The following is a 20,276-nucleotide window of genomic DNA, read 5'->3' on the forward strand; positions in this document are numbered from 1 at the left end:
GATACATGATTATATACACCTGGAAAATCCTAGAGGGACTAGTACCGAACTTGCACACGAAAATCACTCACTACGAAAGCAAAAGACTTGGCAGACGATGCAACATCCCCCCAATGAAAAGTAGGGGTGTCACTAGCACGTTAAGAGACCATACAATAAGTGTCAGGGGCCCGAGACTGTTCAACTGCCTCCCAGCACACATAAGGGGGATTACCAACAGACCCCTGGCAGTCTTCAAGCTGGCACTGGACAAGCACCTAAAGTCGGTTCCTGATCAGCCGGGCTGTGGCTCGTACGTTGGTTTGCGTGCAGCCAGCAGTAACAGCCCGGTTGATCAGGCTCTGATCCACCAGGAGGCCTGGTCACAGACCGGGCCGCGGGGGCGTTGACCCCCGGAACTCTCTCCAGGTAAACTCCAGGTACGTGCCGCAAAATGCCCTTCTCACACTGTACCACTCACTTATTTATCCATACCTCACCTATGCTATTTGTGCTTGGGGATCAACTGCAGCAACACACCTAAAGCCAGTAATAACCCAACAAAAAGCTGCAGTAAGAATAATTACTAAATCCCATCCCTGGCAACACGCCCCCCCACTCTTCATAGATCTAAACTTACTCCCTGTTCAGTACATCCACACTTACTACTGTGCAATCTACATCTACAGGACCTTAAACTCCAATATCAACCTTGACCTAAAATGCTTTCTTGACAGTTGCGACAGAACCCACAGGCATAACACCAGACATGAACATCTCTACGACATTCCCCGTGTGCGACTAAACCTTTACAAAAATTCAATGTATGTCAAAAGCTCTAAAATCTGGAACACCCTACCTGAGAACTCTAGAACTGCAGACACATTCATCACCTTCAAAACTACTATTAGAAAACATCTTATCTCCCTGATACACCCCATCAACTAACTACACGAATACCACCTGGTGGTTCACACATACACTCACTCACCCATTTGACCATAAACAGAAATATTAACCTCAATCTTAAAATAATGAATCCTGTGATACTCCAATACTGAAACTATGTACTGTGCCAAAACAAAAACATTCACATTGCTAAACTCACAAACTAGTATTTAGTCACTTAGCCATAATACCAACTTACCTCATAATTTGTAATATTTTAAAATTAAGAATTTTTTTTTTATATTTTATTTAAAACTTCATGTACAAACATTAATAGGTACATATATAAAAAAATGAACAAGGACAACATCAGTAAAACAATATATAAACACAAAACAATCCAGGCAACATCTGACAGTCTACTATATACAAGTTTTTAAAACATATCACAATTTAAGAAGGAATAAAGTTATAATAACAAAGGCCACAAAATGGCTATAAATAAAACTCCTAAAATTACAACCTCAACACAATAATGCACCAAGCTTAATGACAATCACCCATAATACAACTCACAACAAATACACCAGACCTACAATATGCCTTATTAAGAAACCTGTGCTGCAACACAGGTGACCCATCATCCCTCCCCCCCCCCACTCGCACACACACATTGAAAACTAACCCCGTCACCAACCTGAATAATCATGACATTAATTATCCTCAATTTAGGATTATTATGACACATGTCACTTGAGGAAACATTATTTACAGCCATGAATGGTACAGGACTACCAAAATTACAATACCTTAAATATTATTAATAATAATAGGTAATTACGTCAAAACTGATGCTGGACCACGTTACAAAAAAGGCAAAAATAACTCAGTGCTTCAAGGAAATAGTGAAATTAAGAATTAAACTAAGTCTGCCCGAAATGCCTAGCCATGCTAGGTGTTCTAATGGTACACTCTGTACTCATTATTTAACTACATGTAAACCACACAATAACCAAATTCTGTAAACTCAGCATTGTAATCCTTATAGAGAATAAACTTTGAATTCAGGTGATAATAAAATATTTAGACATCACAAATAAAATTCGTTTTCTTTATATATTAGCTTAAATTTGTTTTCTATGGTTTACCTTAAGGTAAACTCATATAAAAAGAAATTGCTCTCAGAAAGGGAGGAAAGTGATTTTTTTTTTTTTGTATAGTTCAAATTCATGAAAATGTTACTCATGTGATTATTTTTTCCTTATTGATATTCATGTATTTCATCAATAAGGAAAAATAATCAGATGACTAACATTTTCATGAATTTGAGTTACACTGCTTATTATATTTTTTACTTGCTGGTGAGGGGCTCTTGATCTAGGGAATTGGATCTGTGCTCCAGTTCCCCGAATTAAGCCTGAATACCTTCCACATCGTCCCCCACAGACGCTGTATAATCCTACGGGTTTAGCGCTTCCCCCTTGATTATAATAATAATAATAAAATAATTTTTAATGTAATAAATTTTCTTGCGTTCCTTTGACTTGCTTATACATTAACAACCATGACTGATTATATATGGCTGGTCACCATCCGGTAAAGACACGGGCCGTGTGGAAAATATTTTAATTTTCCGAAGCTATAGTGCCTAATAGGTGTTTAATACGTTGATTTGGGTCAAAAATGTATTTGAAAATGGAATAGAACCAACAGGGTCCCTCTGCACCTGTGCAGATGTGTGGGGGAAGAGGTCAACACAGCGCATCGGGATGCGGGAGTGTTTTGAATGGATTTAAGAGGCTGTGAAAGCATGGGACCAGGAAATTGGCGTTCATGGCGGCCTAAGGATTAATATAGGCCTCACTTCATAATAGGAAGTGTCGTAACTGTTCCTGGTGAAGAGTGAGAGAGCGTGATTTATGGGACCACCGTAATAAAGTGGTAAAATGAGTGAATAATGGTAGGACGGGTTTTGACTGGCGCGTCGCCATGGAGTGTGTCCCGGGTTAAAATACCCATGGTTTAATCATCACTCATTGGTCTCAGATCTTAATGGAGTGGCCTCCAATGTGTATAATAATTAGGAGACATTAAACTGTATGGTGGGCTAAGAAGTAATCAGCGATAATAACATCAAGTTAAGAGAATGTGTGAAGTGAAATGAGTCGCCGTTCTCAGAGTGAGCATCTGTTTATCTCGTGTTCCTATCTCGAGGATAGTGAAGTTTTTATGGAGTTACGACTTCTAAACGAGGACAAACCAATGGATACCTCGTCCTGCTGGAATGAGAACCGTGTCGGTGTAATAGGACATCGAAATGAGATGGTGAATGGAGGAAATAAGGAAATAACGAAATAAGGGCTAAAGTGTCATTTGAAAACAGGTGAATTTGTAAATGAAGTGATAAGCCTATAGAGGCAGGTGCCAGAAGTCGCCAGAAACTTACCACAGGTCAGCTGTTTTTAATAATCTTCCTGGCCTGCTAGTGTACTCGCATATAATCTAGTGATACCAGTGAATAGCAGAATACAGTGCTGTAGTAGCAACTAACCAGTATTATAATGGTACTTAGTGGAGTGGAGTGACTTTCATTAGTTTCTTTTTTCTTGAAATACCAGACATATACTGTGAATTTCATATAACCTGTAGTTACCAGCGGTCGCAATATGCACAACGAGAAGCAATTATTACTCCAGAAAAAGCGTCCTTCCTCCAAAATTTCCACCAGTCAACTATAGTGATAATATAGCATTTATTGTGGTGGAGACGGAAAAAAAAAATAGAAAAGCTAGATACAGCGATTGATAAACAAGGAGGTCGACCGTTCGTCACTGTAGGAGTTTACCTGGAGTTTACCTGGAGAGAGTTCCGGGGGTCAACGCCCCCGCGCCCCGGTCTGAGACCAGGCCTCCTGGTGGATCAGAGCCTGATCAACCAGGCTGTTGCTGCTGGCTGCACGCAAACCAATGTACGAGCCACAGCCCGGCTGATCCGGAAATGACTTTAGGTGCTTGTCCAGTGCCAGCTTGAAGACTGCCAGGGGTCTGTTGGTAATCCCCCTTATGTGTGCTGAGAGGCAGTTGAACAGTCTCGGGCCCCTGACACTTATTGTATGGTCTCTTAACGTGCTAGTGACACCCCTGCTTTTCATTGGGGGGATGGTGCATCGTCTGCCAAGTCTTTTGCTTTCGTAGTGAGTGATTTTCGTGTGCAAGTTCGGTACTAGTCCCTCTAGGATTTTCCAGGTGTATATAATCATGTATCTCTCCCTCCTGCGTTCCAGTGACCGGCTCTTCAACACGCAAGTTATACTTTTGTATCAATCAAATCACATATTACTCGGGTAGATAATTTCCAGTAGATCCTTCATGTGTTAGCTCAAATCACCGACCAGTATGGTTTAAATAAGTGACCCACTGATCAGATCAGATAGACTGGTCCGAACCCTTGACTGGTCCGAACCCTTGACTGGTCCGAACCCTTGACTGGTCCGAACCCTGGACTGGTTTCAAACGGTTTCGTTGTGCACTACCTAGCAAGTTATTAATAGAATATTCAAGAGGTTGCTAGTAGAATTGCAGTAAATCAACCATTCAAATCATTATGAAGCTGTGTGTAGTCTGTGGTCAGTCAAACAAACGGGCTTCCACATGCATAAATTGTCATTTTTGTGGAAATTGGTGTCACGCCCCTTGTGCAGATATTCAAGAACTAGCTACAAGCAGTATTAAAACAGGGAAGTGTTTTTGGGTATGCCCAAATGAGATAAATCTGTGGACTAAAATCACAAGGGTATTAAAAGAGGTCAACATCAAAGCTGCTTTCATAGAAAACCTGGAAGCTTTCTATAACAGATGGGAACATAAAAAGTCTGGGCTGAATGGTACTGCCCTTGATATTGGCCATGTAGACAGAAACTGTAAGGCTGGAGATGATGTCCTGGTAGTCAGTAAATGGGGGGCTGATAGTGCTGTCCTGGGAGACAGTAATGGTGAAGCTGGAGGTGCTGTCCTGGGAGACAGTAATGGTGAAGCTGGAGGTGCTGTCCTGGGAGACAGTAATGGTGAAGCTGGAGATGCTGTCCTGGGAGACAGTAATGGGGAAGCTGGAGATGCTGTCCTGGGAGACAGTAATGGTGAAGCTGGAGATTTTGTCCAGGTAGTCGGGAATTATACGCAGGAAGGAATACATATAAATGACCTCATAGGGGACAGGAGCCATAGTAGGGAAACAAGTGTAGTCAAAGATAAGATAAAACCAATATTGCAAACTAGAAATACCACAGGAAATAGCAAACAAGAGGACTCCACTAGCAATAGTGAGGATATATTACCAAAAACAACCGGTGGGAGCTCCATTGTTGGTGCTAGGGAGGATAGAAGTAAGACAGGGAAACATGCACCAACAGGGAATACAGTCACAGAAACCCAAGGCAAACGGAAACCAAGCCTGTGCACATACTATGCACTCGGTATCTGCTGGCATGGGAAATCTGGAAAAACAGATGGGACGTGCAACTCTGACCACCCTAGAAAATGCCATGCCCATATGACAACAGGAAAATGCAAACTCCCTTCCTGTAAGCTTTTTCACCCTGAACTGTGTACCTCTTCAGTACAGGAAAGACTGTGCTATAACTTAAATTGCCAGGCATACCATCTAAAGGGGACAAAAAGATACAAAACATCCAGGCCATGGGAAAACCTGGGTAGCCACAGCCACTCAAGAGGGAGAGGTTTTTTAGTGCCAGGAAGGAAAAAAAACTGGCAGGAAATGGCAGAAATCGTACACCAAATCCAGTCATTCCTGGAGTGGAACCACAGTCGATGGCCTCCACTCCAAACCAAAAGATACAGATACTAATGCCGGAAAAAAAATCCCCCCCAGTACCAACAATACCACCAGTCCGATAACATTCTTCTTTGCAAATATACAGGGTCTAAAGCCAGCAACAAACAACAAAATACCTTTCATCCGTGGACTGCTTGCAGAGGCAAAGGCAATGTTCGCGGCTTTCACTGAGACCCACATAAAGGATCAATTGGACAACGAAATATGGATCCCAGGTTACAACCTATACAGATGTGACAGAGTGAACAGGCAAAAGGGGGGGGGGGGGTTGGCCTGTACATTGCAGTCACTTGTTTGCACAGAACTGCTAAATGCCTCAAATGATGTAGTGGAAGTTTTAGCAGTAAAGGTCGAGAACCAAAACCTAGTCATTGTGGTAGTCTACAAGCCTCCGGATGCAACATCCCAGCAATTCCAGGAACAGCTGTTAAAAATTGACCACTGTCTGGAAAACCTTCCAGCTCCTGCACCCAACATCTTGCTCCTGGGGGATTTCAACTTAAGGCACCTAAAATGGAGGAATATAGCAAATAATATTGTTACAGTAATAACACCAGGAGGCAGCTCTGATGAAAACTCACACTCACGCGAGCTTTTAAATCTCTGCACAAAATTCAATTTAAACCAGCAAATAATAGAGCCTACTAGACTGGAGAATACACTAGACCTCATCTTCACTAACAATGATGATCTGATAAGAAATGTCACCATATCAAAAACAATATACTCAGATCACAACATAATTGAGGTTCAGTCATGTATGCGCGGAGCCCCAGACCGACATAATGAGATTAGTCACGAGGGAGCATTCACCAAATTCAACTTCAATAACAAAAACATAAAGTGGGACCAAGTAAACCAAGTCCTAACCGATATAAGCTGGGAAGATATACTAAGCAACACAGACCCCAACTTATGCCTAGAATAAATTAACTAGGTGGCACTCGATGTATGCACAAGGCTTATTCCTCTAAGAAAAAGGAGGAGTAGATGTAAAACAGAAAGAGACAGGCGCTCCCTTTACAGGCGACGGAAAAGAATAACAGAGCGGCTAAAAGAGGTCAATATATCTGAAATGCGTAGGGAGACACTGGTCAGAGAAATAGCAAGCATCGAACTTAAGCTAAAAGAATCCTTTAGGAGTCAGGAATCGCGGGAAGAACTAAAAGCCATAAATGAAATCGAAAGAAACCCAAAGTATTTCTTCTCCTATGCCAAATCAAAATCGAGAACAACGTCCAGTATTGGGCCCTTACTTAAACAAGATGGGTCCTACACAGATGACAGCAAGGAAATGAGTGAGCTACTTAAGTCCCAATATGACTCAGTTTTTAGCAAGCCGCTAACCAGACTGAGAGTCGAAGATCAAAATGAATTTTTATGAGAGAGCCACAAAATTTGATTAACACAAGCCTATCCGATGTTATCCTGACGCCAAATGACTTCGAACAGGCGATAAATGACATGCCCATGCACTCTGCCCCAGGGCCAGTCTCATGGAACTCCGTGTTCATCAAGAACTGCAAGAAGCCCCTATCACGAGCCTTTTCCATCCTATGGAGAGGGAGCATGGACACGGGGGTCGTCCCACAGTTACTAAAAACAACAGACATAGCCCCACTCCACAAAGGGGGCAGTAAAGCAACAGCAAAGAACTACAGACCAATAGCACTAACATCCCATATCATAAAAATCTTTGAAAGGGTCCTAAGAAGCAAGATAACTACCCATCTAGAAACCCATCAGTTATACAACCCAGGGCAACATGGGTTTAGAACAGGTCGCTCCTGTCTGTCTCAACTATTGTATCACTACGACAAGGTCCTAAATGCACTAGAAGACAAAAAGAATGCAGATGTAATATATACAGACTTTGCAAAAGCCTTCGACAAGTGTGACCATGGCGTAATAGCGCACAAAATGCGTGCTAAAGGAATAACAGGAAAAGTCGGTCGATGGATCTATAATTTCCTCACTAACAGAACACAGAGAGTAGTCGTCAACAGAGTAAAGTCCGAGGCAGCTACGGTGAAAAGCTCTGTTCCACAAGGCACAGTACTCGCTCCCATCTTGTTCCTCATCCTCATATCCGACATAGACAAGGATGTCAGCCACAGCACCGTGTCTTCCTTTGCAGATGACACCCGAATCTGCATGACAGTGTCTTCCATTGCAGACACTGCAAAGCTCCAGGCGGACATCAACCAAATCTTTCAGTGGGCTGCAGAAAACAATATGAAGTTCAACGATGAGAAATTTCAATTACTCAGATATGGTAAACATGAGGAATTTAAATCTTCATCAAAGTACAAAACAAATTCTGGCCACAAAATAGAGCGAAACACCAACGTCAAAGACCTGGGAGTGATCATGTCGGAGGATCTCACCTTCAAGGACCATAACATTGTATCTGATAGAAAAATGACAGGATGGATAATGAGAACCTTCAAAACTAGGGAGGCCAAGCCCATGATGACACTCTTCAGGTCACTTGTTCTATCTAGGCTGGAATATTGCTGCACACTAACAGCACCTTTCAAGGCAGGTGAAATTGCCGACCTAGAAAATGTACAGAGAACCTTCACGGCACGCATAACGGAGATAAAACACCTCAATTATTGGGAGCGCTTGAGGTTCCTAAACCTGTATTCCCTGGAATGCAGGAGGGAGAGATACATGATTATATACACCTGGAAAATCCTAGAGGGACTAGTACCGAACTTGCACACGAAAATCACTCACTACGAAAGCAAAAGACTTGGCAGACGATGCACCATCCCCCCAATGAAAAGCAGGGGTGTCACTAGCACGTTAAGAGACCATACAATAAGTGTCAGGGGCCCGAGACTGTTCAACTGCCTCCCAGCATCAGTCACCCACAGTTAAGTAACCTTTCTAGTTATAGCAGACTGATACTGACCAGTTAGGGATGTTGTAATTGGATAGGTTAGTTAGTTAAAGATTAGCCGGTGGTCTCCCGGCCAGGGCCTTGTCCAAGTGGTGGCCCGGCCTTGGCTCCCTCTTTAGGGAGTGTCTGAGACCTAAGTCTCCCATGGGAGGAGGCACAAGTACCTCCTCATCTTTGGGACCAACTGTCCCCAGGCCTAGCCACAAGCTAGGCCTCTCTGGTCTGTCATCCCCGCCCTAAGGGGGTTAATGGAAATGACAGTCTTATGAGCTAAAGGCTCGGGCTCAGGCACCTACCCTACCCTAGAAGGGTTAGGCATGGTGTCGATCTGAATTGGATAGGTTGTGGGTGATCCAGCTACATCAAGTGACCACCAGAGAATATCTGGTAAGTGGTGGTATTATATACAAGTGTTTTTTCCTTGATGGATATATACATGTGCAACCTACCCCCCCCTTCATTCAGTTAAACTAATATAATCTATACAATCCACAATTAATTAGTAGCGCCGTACTTGTGGGTGGTATCCAAGTTATACTGGTCTCGGACAGATATTAATAAAATTGTGAGGGTCGAAGGGCCACCTGCAGTGACCAGGGGTGGTTAAGTTTTCTCACATGTCTGCCCGGGGTGACTACGGTAAACAATATAGTTGTTGTCTCCCAATGAGATTACTCGTATGCATGTAATGTTGAGGTACGTACAGGTAACACCCCTATAAAATTTTCCATATCTGCCCGCTGGTCCTTCCTGAACCGGATGCAATCAGTGAAAAAATTAATTGACTTAATTTCTTAATAATTAAGTGACTGATTGAAGAAAGTGGGTATAGGGTACACAAATTTAATCGATCGTGTGGTGGATGATAATTAGCCTAATTAATTGCTAGCACATGTGTGGCTAGGATTTATACAAGAGTAAAGTGCAAGAATTACTCTTATAAGGCGCCTACTTAAGTTGTATAATCAGCTATTAATAATTCTCGAACTATGACTGGATCTGATGGAGTTAATGTGGCTGATAAGTCCGTAGATTTTAGAGTAATGAGAGCATCATTACAGGCTATTAAAGGTCATGTGACGAAGGCATACAAGTGCTTGGATTTAATGAATCAAAGAACCGTGAACCCTAATGAATTAAAGTTAGATTTAGATGCTTTAGAGAGTAGATTTGAGTGGTACAAATTGTGGTTTAAAGACTGTGAAAGAGATCTGCTGGAGAATTGTGCAGATGGAATGGAAATGAATGTTTTAATTAATCAACATTACGAATTGGAAGAAAAACTGTCATGTAAAAGTAAGGCTTTGAATAAATTAAATGGTGTAAGCCAGGCAGTTGGTCAACCTATTAATGCAAAGGGTGTGTTTGCCAAAACCTCAAGAATGCGGTCTGGAGGAAATCAGACTAGGTCGGCAAGAATTAATTGTTCAATTGGAGACCAGTCAGCCAAACAGTTCTGAGGATATAACACATAATGACTCTGAAGTATCTGTCAAGTCTCAAAAGGAAAAAATAATCCCAGTGGTAATAATCATAATTAAGAGTTAAATAGGCACATATCAAGTGACAGGAATCAGTAATAATGGTTCCTCACATCAAGGTAAGAGGAATAAGTACCTTAGTAAGGGTAACCCAGTTAATAAGAGGCCAGGCAAGGAAAAGAGAGACTGTCTCTCCTGCAAGGGTACTCATTTCAATAAAAATTGTAATGCCTATAATTCATGGGATATTAAAGTGGAAAGAATGAAAGAACTTGACAGATTTTCAGATGTCTAGACAATCATAATGTAAAGGATTGTCATATCAAATTGAACAGTTGCTATCAATGCAACAAGGGAAGGCACCATACAGTTATGTGCAGGGTTGTATGTAATTCTTATAATAATGGTGACAATAATGATAATGTTAATAACCCTGACACTACAGTGACTGAGGTAAAGGTTGCAGCTAATGCAAATAATAATGGCCTAGCTGATGTAGCCTTGCCGGTGTTGGATGTAATAATTCAGGATAAAGGGCATAAATCCAAAACCATGCGGCGTCACTCTCCTCAACACTGGTACAGGCCATGTAATATATGGCAGACTACCGCCTAGTAATAATGACTAGAAGAAGTAGTAAATACAGTCACGGTGTCTTACTCATAAAAGGTCAACCCAGTACAACTATTCTTCTCTCGAGGATGATGCTGAACCAGTCTAATTTGTGGGAGCTGGACAGCATAGGGATTAATATAAATGAGGAAAGTCCAAATGATTCCATTACTCAGGAACAATACCTGAAGGATGTTAAATGTGAATCTGGACATTACTGGGTGTGACTTCTGTGGAAGCTAAACCGTCCAGAATTATCTACTAATTATAGGATGGCGTATGGACAGTTAAAGGGCCCAGCTCTGCGAACTGAGCAAGACACCAAAATTGTTGACTGCTTATAATGATATAATTAATAAACAGTTAAATAATAAATTGTTCTTACTTCAGGCGACAATAAATGCACACCTTAAGTGCACAGGTGGTCCACTGAGCGAAGTAATTGGGTAAATAATCTTATGTGGACAATTTCCGGGTGTGACGTCAACTGAAAAGGAACTAATGAGGATATGTGAAGGGGTTAATGAAATAATGCAAGGTGCAAGGATGCCCCTGAGGGAATGGAACAGTAATTAGTCCATTGTGAGGGATCAATAAATATGGATAGCCCTGGAGTTGAAGTGCCTATATGCAGTAATGTGCTGGGGCTGACTTGGGATACTGAGAGAGACTTCTTATTGTTAAAGTCTCATAATTCCAGTATGCCCAATTAATTAACCCAGAGAGCATAGGCTTAGTGTCACACCTTACAATAAGAGGGAAATTGTTAATACCAGAAGCATGGAAGCTTGAGTGTGCTTTGGATGGAGCCCAACCTGAGGAGTTAACAGGTGGAAAGAATTAATGGGTGATTTTGTAAATACTAATGTTGGAGTTCCCAAGCCAGGTGGCCAGTGAAGATGGGAAAATTGTACTCCACATTATTGAAGTCGTCTAACAACGACCTCCGCCCGGCCGAAGTGTGGAAAATATTTTAATTTTCCGAAGCTATAGTGCCTAATAGGTGTTTAATGTGTTGATTTGGGTCAAAAATGTATTTGAAAATTGAATAGAACCAACAGGGTCCCTCTGCACCTGCGCGGATGTGCAGATGTGCGGGGGAAGAGGTCGACACAGGGCATCGGGAAGCGGGAGTGTTTTGAATGGATTTAAGAGGCTGTGAAAGCATGGGACCAGGAAATTGGCATTCATGGCGGCCTAAGGATTAATATAGGCCTCACTTCATAATAGGAAGTGTTGTAACTGTTCCTGGTGAAGAGTGAGGGAACATGATTTACGGGACCACGGTAATAAAGTGGTAAAATTAGTGAATAATGGTAGGACCGGTGGTGACTGGCGCATCGCCATGGAGTGTGTCCCAGGTTAAAATACCCATGGTTTAATCATCACTCATCATTGGAGTGGCCTCCAATGTGTATAATAATTAGGAGACATTAAACTGTATGGTGGGCTAAGAAGTAATCAGTGATAATAACACCAAGTTAAGAGAATGTGTGAAGTGAAATGAGTCGCCATTCTCAGAGTGAGCATCTATTTATCTCGTGTTCCTGTCTCGAGGATAGTGAAGTTTTTGTGGAGTTACGACTTCTAAACCGGGACAAACCAACGGATACCTTGTCCTGCTGGAATAAGAACCGTGTCGGTGTAATAGGACATCGAAATGAGATGGTGAATGGAGGAAATAAGGAGCATCAGTCACCCACAATTAAGTAACCTTTCTAGTTATAGCAGACTGATACTGGCCAGTTAGATATGTTGTAATTGGATAGGTTATGGGTGATCCAGCTACATCAGGTGACCACCAGAGAATATCTGGTAAGTGGTGGTATTATATACAAGTGTTTTTTCCTTGATGGATATATACATGTGCAACCTACCCCCCCCCCTTCATTCAGTTAAACTAATATAATCTATACAGTCCACAATTAATTAGTAGCGCCGTACTTGTGGGTGCTATCCAATTTATACTGGTCTCGGATAGATATGGATAAGATTGTGAGGGTCGAAGGGCCACCTGCAGTGACCAGGGGTGGTTAAGTTTTCTCACATGTCTGCCCGGGGTGACTACGGTAAACAACATAGTTGTTGTCTCCCAATGAGATTACTCGTATGCATGTAATGTTGAGGTACGTACAGGTAACACCCCTATAAAATTTTCCATAGGCTGGAAGCGTACCGGCGAATCAAGGAGGAGTGTGATTATCAAAAATAAAATGCAGGCAAGGGAAGGGGTGGCTAAGGGACGGATGGGGAAGGCTCACTCAGATTTTCTCGTCCCCTCAAAATCAAGCAAGTCTGGTAAACCCAGTGATGGGGGAGTAAGTTTATTCAGGTACAGGTACATATAAATACAGTTACATAAATTATCATACAAAGCAGCATATGTGTAGATTACCTAGAACAACCCAAGAAAGTCAAGAGGCAAATAAACTATCGACACCATGCCCAGCCCTTCTAGGGCAGGGTAGGTGCCTGAGCCAGAGCTTGCAGCTCACAAGACTGCCATTCCTATTAGCCCCCTTAGGGCAGGGATGGCAGACCAGAGAGGCCTAGCTTGTGGCTTGGCCTGGGAACAGTTGGTCCCAAAGATGAGGAGGTACTTGTGCCTCCTCCCATGGGAGTCTTAGGACTCAGACACTCCCTGAAGAGGGAGCCATGGCCGGGCCACCGCTTGGAAAAGGCCCGGGCAGGGAGAATACCAGCGAATCAGTAATAATAATAATAATAGGCAAATAAACGATCGACACCATGCCCAGCCCTTCTAGGGCAGGGTAGGTGCCTGAGCCAGAGCTTGCAGCTCACAAGACTGCCATTCCCATTAGCCCCCTTGGGGTGGGGATGGCAGACCACAGAGGCCTATCTTGTGGCTAGGCCTGGGGACAGTTGGTCCCAAAGATGAGGAAGTATTTGTGCCTCATTCCCTGGGAGACTTAGGTCTCAGGCACTCCTAAGACAGGGAGACAAGGCTGGGCCACCACTTGGAAAAGGCCCGGGCTGGGAGAATACCGGCGAATCTTTAATAATAAATAATAATAGGGCAAATAAAAAAACCTGGAGGCTCGATGGTGTGTGGTGTTTGTTTGGGAATATATATCTGTGTTAGCTTACGCACAGATTAGCGTCATTTCTAGTGATTGCAGGAGTGTGTTCAGTGCATCAGAGCTGTGAGTCACATAAGGGTGGCTAAGGGCTCCAACCGGGGAACTGAGCCTTGCAGCTCCGAGCCCCGTGTGGGCGGCTGTGTGGTCACGGTCAGTAGCACAGCTGGTGGATATGTCCCCACAACTACAGTCGCCATGTCAGGCCCAGGAGAGCGGCTTAAACGTTTATTGGAATGCAAGGACAAGTCGGATGATGTGGGGCAGGTGGGAGCCCCCAACAATTTGGCGATGGATGGTGTGGAGACTGCTGTATCTGCTGATCTGCCACTAGATCAGATGGCAGCTGCTACCCAAGGAGACCTGCTCCCCCAGATGGACATTGGGGTCATGGGAAGAAACCAGGAGGTGGTAGCTCCTCAACTGATAGGGATGGAGCCATTCCAGGTCCCCATCACAGTTGCGTCGGCCACCTCAGAGGATGGGGAATAAATGAATCCACATGGAAGAAAGAATTCCCGCTCTGCTCGAGCACAAGCAACCAGGGCCTTCAACAAATTCAAGGTTCCTGATTACAGGTTTGTGAGGTATCTGGAAAGCATACCTGGCCTCAAGTTCCTTTGCGAGTTCACTCTCAGGAACGAAGTTCTGGCCATTCCTCAGGGCGAAGATTCATACAAGGAGTTAAAGGGGCTGGTTGTGATGCATCCCAGCATCGTGGAACTGGTTGCTTGGGAGAAGGTATACAAGGGGGTGCTCTTACACGTCCCTGTGCCCCTCCCATTGGACCCCATTTTAGAGGTGCCCAATATTGTCAAGGCAGAGTGACTCACTGCCAAGGTGAACAAGGTGCCCACCCTCCAGGTGGTGATACACCACAAAGGACCACTCCCCTCACACCTGTCCCTTGGGATCTGGGGAAGTTTCAAGACCTAAACAGTCTCCCTGATAATAATGTGTTATACATAATGTGTTTAAGGTAGTAGGTTGGTAGACAGCAACCACCCAGGGAAGTACTACCGTCCTGCCAGATGACTGTGAAACAAAAACCTGTAACTGTTTTGCATGATGGTAGGATTGCTGGTTTCTTTTTCTGTCTCATAAACACGCTAGATAACAGGGATATCTTGCTACTCCTACTTACACTTTGGTCACACTTCACAGACACGCACATGCATATATATATACATACATCTAGGTTTTTCTCCTTTTTCTAAATAGCTCTTGTTCCTCTTTATTTCTTCTATTGTCCATGGGGAAGTGGAAAAGAATCTTTCCTCCGTAAGCCATGCGTGTCGTATGAGGCGACTAAAATGCCGGGAGCAATGGGCTAGTAACCCCTTCTCCTGTAGACATTTACTAAAAAAGAGAAGAAGAAAAACTTTATAAAACTGGGATGCTTAAATGTGCGTGGATGTAGTGCGGATGACAAGAAACAGATGATTGCTGATGTTATGAATGAAAAGAAGTTGGATGTCCTGGCCCTAAGCAAAACAAAGCTGAAGGGGGTAGGGGAGGGATTACATCTGGAATATCTGAGAGAGTTAGAGCTACGGAAGGGGTAGCAGTAATGTTGAATGATCAGTTATGGAAGGAGAAAAGAGAATATGAATGTGTAAATTCAAGAATTATGTGGATTAAAGTAAAGGTTGGATGCGAGAAGTGGGCCATAATAAGCGTGTATGCACCTGGAGAAGAGAGGAATGCAGAGGAGAGAGAGAGATTTTGGGAGATGTTAAGTGAATGTATAGGAGCCTTTGAACCAAGTGAGAGAGTAATTGTGGTAGGGGATCTGAATGCTAAAGTAGGAGAAACTTTTAGAGAGGGTGTGGTAGGTAAGTTTGGGGGGCCAGGTGTAAATGATAATGGGAGCCCTTTGATTGAACTTTGTATAGAAAGGGGTTTAGTTATAGGTAATACATATTTTAAGAAAAAGAGGATAAATAAGTATACAAGATATGATGTAGGGCGAAATGACAGTAGTTTGTTGGATTATGTATTGGTAGATAAAAGACTGTTGAGTACACTTCAGGATGTACATGTTTATAGGGGGGGCCACAGATATATCAGATCACTTTCTAGTTGTAGCTACACTGAGAGTAAAAGGTAGATGGGATACCAGGAGAATAGAAGCATCAGGGAAGAGAGAGGTGAAGGTTTATAAACTAAAAGAGGAGGCAGTTAGGGTAAGATATAAACAGCTATTGGAGGATAGATGGGCTAATGAGAGCATAGGCAATGGGGTCGAAGAGGTATGGGGTAGGTTTAAAAATGTAGTGTTAGAGTGTTCAGCAGAAGTTTGTGGTTACAGGAAAGTGGGTGCGGGAGGGAAGAGGAGCGATTGGTGGAATGATGATGTGAAGAGAGTAGTAAGGGAGAAAAAGTTAGCATATGAGAAGTTTTTACAAAGTAGAAGTGATGCAAGGAGGGAAGAGTATATGGAGAAAAAGAGAGAGGTTAAGAGAGTGGTGAAACAATGTAAAAAGAGAGCAAATGAGAGAGTGGGTGAGATGTTATCAACAAATTTTGTTGAAAATAAGAAAAAGTTTTGGAGTGAGATTAACAAGTTAAGAAAGCCTAGAGAACAAATGGATTTGTCAGTTAAAAATAGGAGAGGAGAGTTATTAAATGGAGAGTTAGAGGTATTGGGAAGATGGAGGGAATATTTTGAGGAATTGTTAAATGTTGATGAAGATAGGGAAGCTGTGATTTCGTGTATAGGGCAAGGAGGAATAACATCTTGCAGGAGTGAGGAAGAGCCAGTTGTGAGTGTGGGGGAAGTTCGTGAGGCAGTAGGTAAAATGAAAGCGGGTAAGGCAGCCGGGATTGATGGGATAAAGATAGAAATGTTAAAAGCAGGTGGGGATATAGTTTTGGAGTGGTTGGTGCAATTATTTAATAAATGTATGGAAGAGGGTAAGGTACCTAGGGATTGGCAGAGAGCATGCATAATTCCTTTGTATAAAGGCAAAGGGGATAAAAGAGAGTGCAAAAATTATAGGGGGATAAGTCTGTTGAGTATACCTGGCAAAGTGTATGGTAGAGTTATTAATGAAAGAATTAAGAGTAAGACGGAAAATAGGATAGCAGATGAACAAGGAGGCTTTAGGAAAGGTAGGGGGTGTGTGGACCAGGTGTTTACAGTGAAACATATAAGTGAACAGTATTTAGATAAGGCTAAAGAGGTCTTTGTGGCATTTATGGATTTGGAGAAGGCATATGACAGGGTGGATATGGGGGCAATGTGGCAGATGTTGCAGGTGTATGGTGTAGGAGGTAGGTTACTGAAAGCAGTGAAGAGTTTTTACGAGGATAGTGAGGCTCAAGTTAGAGTATGTAGGAAAGAGGGAAATTACTTCCCAGTAAAAGTAGGCCTTAGACAAGGATGTGTGATGTCACCGTGGTTGTTTAATATATTTATAGATGGGGTTGTAAGAGAAGTAAATGCGAGGGTCTTGGCAAGAGGCGTGGAGTTAAAAGATAAAGAATCACACATAAAGTGGGAGTTGTCACAGTTGCTCTTTGCTGATGACACTGTGCTCTTGGGAGATTCTGAAGAGAAGTTGCAGAGATTGGTGGATGAATTTGGTAGGGTGTGCAAAAAAAGAAAATTGAAAGTGAATACAGGAAAGAGTAAGGTTATGAGGATAACAAAAAGATTAGGCGATGAAAGATTGGATATCAGATTGGAGGGAGAGAGTATGGAGGAGGTGAATGTATTCAGATATTTGGGAGTGGACGTGTCAGCGGATGGGTCTATGAAAGATGAGGTGAATCATAGAATTGATGAGGGGAAAAGGGTGAGTGGTGCACTTAGGAGTCTGTGGAGACAAAGAACTTTGTCCTTGGAGGCAAAGAGGGGAATGTATGAGAGTATAGTTTTACCAACGCTCTTATATGGGTGTGAAGCATGGGTGATGAATGTTGCAGTGAGGAGAAGGCTGGAGGCAGTGGAGATGTCATGTCTGAGGGCAATGTGTGGTGTGAATATAATGCAGAGAATTCGCAGTTTGGAAGTTAGGAGGAGGTGCGGGATTACCAAAACTGTTGTCCAGAGGGCTGAGGAAGGGTTGTTGAGGTGGTTCGGACATGTGCAGAGAATGGATCGAAACAGAATAACTTCAAGAGTGTATCAGTCTGTAGTGGAAGGAAGGCGGGGTAGGGGTCGGCCTAGGAAAGGTTGGAGGGAGGGGGTAAAGGAGGTTTTGTGTGCGAGGGGCTTGGACTTCCAGCAGGCATGCGTGAGCGTGTTTGATAGAAGTGAATGGAGACAAATACTTTTTAATACTTGACGTGCTGTTGGAGTGTGAGCAAAGTAACATTTATGAAGGGGTTCAGGGAAACCGGCAGGCCGGACTTGAGTCCTGGAGATGGGAAGTACAGTGCCTGCACTCTGAAGGAGGGGTGTTAATGTTGCAGTTTAAAAACTGTAGTGTAAAGCACCCTTCTGGCAAGACAGTGATGGAGTGAATGATGGTGAAAGTTTTTCTTTGTCGGGCCGCCCTGCCTTGGTGGGAATCGGCCAGTGTGATAATAAAAATAAACATAGTGTTGTAGTGGTACCCTAGTATATGGATAATAAATGATAATGTGAAATTTAAAACTGAAGTGTTAGGCCCAAAGAGACAGGTTTACGTTGAAAACAGTTGCCAGCAGTCGCTAAAACCTTTCCACGCAGGTCAGCTAGTGTACCTGATCTATAATTAATGATACCAGGAAGTAAAACATTCCTGTTGAAATACGAAGAGATGCAAGTCTCGAGGAAATACGAAAGTGTACAGTTTTGTTGATATATGATAAACAGTGTATAGTTGTTAGTACTTAGTGTGATGGAGTGACATATACACTGTGGTAAACCTGTAGTTAGCAGCGGTTGCAATATACACAACAAAAATTATTATTCCTCCAGTAATCTCCATATACTGAAGCCATCAGCGCCCGAAAATGCAAGTTATATTTTCTGTATCAAACTGAACACATATTACTCTGTTTAATTTTTTTCCAGTAGTCCTTTTCATGAGTGTTACAAATAACGCAATTTCTAATAAGCATAGAGATCTCCAGTGAATACTAGAAAGGACTGCCCTTCTAGCATCCAGCCTGTTACTGGGTTTTTGTAACAAGTAGTCAGTATCCTTGTCCAATTATCCATTAGAATTCAGTAAGATTCAATAGTGCTTCAGGATTACAACTGGTAGGCTACTAACTAAAGAAATTAAAATTTAATAAGTTTATTAATAATAAAATTGTCTAGGCGTATATTATCAAATTAAATTAATGTAATGAACATAACCAAAATAATCACTTATCTCGTGTACAGTAGTATTGTGCTGAAGGCACATATCACATCATTATGGCTTTTAAGTACCGTCTGGTACATTGTTAGCAATTAATAACATAATACAAATATATACAAGTAAGTTTGTGTGTATGAGTGTAAGTGCTCTAAGTAGTTCGCTATGTCTCAAGACTTGACTCGACTAGACTTAACCAGTGACTGACTAAAAGTCCTCACATAAACTAACTTCTTGACCAACCTGGCAATCAGAACAGCTTGCCTGAACAATAAAACGACTGATAAGCCGAACAGCAATGTAATAAGCAACAGCGACACAGAATCAGGAACAAGGAGATAATATAACGACACTAAGTAGGGACCATCTGCAGATCCTCCACAAAAGTCACAAAACTCCCATGCTACTGAATCTAAGTTCAGTATTAGAAAATCCCCGAATGTGACAGTGCACAGATACCAGTACAAATTAGGTCAGAAGCTACAGCTCAGGACCTGAGTTGCTCAGTGTGTCTATAAGACACGCAACCTCAGTACAACGTCGAAAATCACTAAGTCTAGGCAATGTTCTGTGAACAGAGTTCCACAGAACCAACAATAAGAAAGTGAAAGAGACGATCCTCCAACAAGGGCCCTGTTGTGATAGAAACACAGGCTTTATTGAACATAGAATCTTCGTAGTACTTCTGCAACAACAAAATATAATGACTAGTGCATCTAATAACTGCTTCTACAGGGAGGGTGATGTCTTGCATATGTCAAGAGAAAAGTTATAACTACAGGCCACATATTTAAACTCACCATGTAATCTGCATCACTAATATATGGACATAAGAGAGGAGAATCACACACCATGTGTTGGCTCCCATGACACACACCAAGCTGTTGTTGTTGTTAAGGGCCCCAACAGGTGGTGCAGTATTATCCTGCTGCTGCTCCCTGCAGGAGCAGTATCACTACAATCTTCCCCTTCTAAAATATCAGAGACAGTAATCTCCCAAACTGTTAGGTGGGCGACGTATACGTCCCAACCTTTGTAGCCCTTGAGCCTCTTCACCAGGCTCAATATTTTCCAGCTGGGTTTGACTAACTGCTGGAGCAGAATCCTCTATTTCCATAGGGGTAGTCTCAAGGGGCTTTCCAGGAGAAAACGAAGCATCTTTCGC

The sequence above is a fragment of the Cherax quadricarinatus genome, chromosome 3 (genome assembly GCF_038502225.1).
Source record: "Cherax quadricarinatus isolate ZL_2023a chromosome 3, ASM3850222v1, whole genome shotgun sequence".
NCBI lineage: Eukaryota > Metazoa > Arthropoda > Malacostraca > Decapoda > Parastacidae > Cherax > Cherax quadricarinatus.